General features: G+C 54.2%; 1 protein-coding gene across 1 annotated transcript in view; it reads left to right on the top strand.

The window, feature by feature from the left end:
- IL3RA (interleukin 3 receptor, alpha (low affinity)) overlaps positions 1-710 on the top strand; it is a 38974-nt gene that overhangs the window by 8642 nt on the left and 29622 nt on the right. The gene's annotated exons all lie outside the window — the stretch shown is intronic.

Here is a 710-nt window from a genome sequence, read left to right on the forward strand (position 1 = left end):
CTCCAGCCTGGGTGACGAGAACAAACATCCGTCTCAAAACAAAACAAAACAAAAAACAAAAGTGTGTGCTCAGGAAACATGGTCCTCATCCCGAAATCCTTCCAAATCCCCCAGCTTGTCATCACCTGCGTTCTCAGGGTTGGAGAACAGGGCCAGACCTCACGGGGCGGCCCGGGTGAGAATGTGAGCGATTTCCAAGTCAGTGTCTTGTGGTAAAGGAACACGTTTCCTTGAGAACCCGTTTCATCCCTTCCAAGTGCTATGTTTGTTCAATAGAATTCAAATCACAGGCCTTTATGCGTCTGCTCGGGCCACCATTGCAAAGTCCCACAGCCCAGGACGCCTAAACAGACATTGATTCTCCCACAGTCCTGGAGGCTGGAGGTCTGAGATCCAGGCGTGGGCAGGGCTGGTTCCTCCTGAGGCCTCTCTCCTGGGCTTGGAGACGCCGTCTTCTCCCTGTGTCCTCACAGGGTCAACCCTCTGTGTGTGTCTGTGTCCTCATCTCCTCCTCTTATGGGATGTCAGTCCATCTCAGGCTGCTATCACAGAATACCATAGACTGGGCGGCTTAGAAACAACAGACGCTGATTCTCCCACAGTCCTGGAGGCTGGAGGTCTGAGATCCAGGTATGGGCAGGGCTGGTTCCTCCTGAGGCCTCTCTCCTGGGCTTGGAGACGCCGTCTTCTCCCTGTGTCCTCACAGGCTC

The sequence above is a fragment of the Mandrillus leucophaeus genome, unplaced genomic scaffold (genome assembly GCF_000951045.1).
Source record: "Mandrillus leucophaeus isolate KB7577 unplaced genomic scaffold, Mleu.le_1.0 Scaffold634, whole genome shotgun sequence".
In the NCBI taxonomy this organism is placed as follows: domain Eukaryota; kingdom Metazoa; phylum Chordata; class Mammalia; order Primates; family Cercopithecidae; genus Mandrillus; species Mandrillus leucophaeus.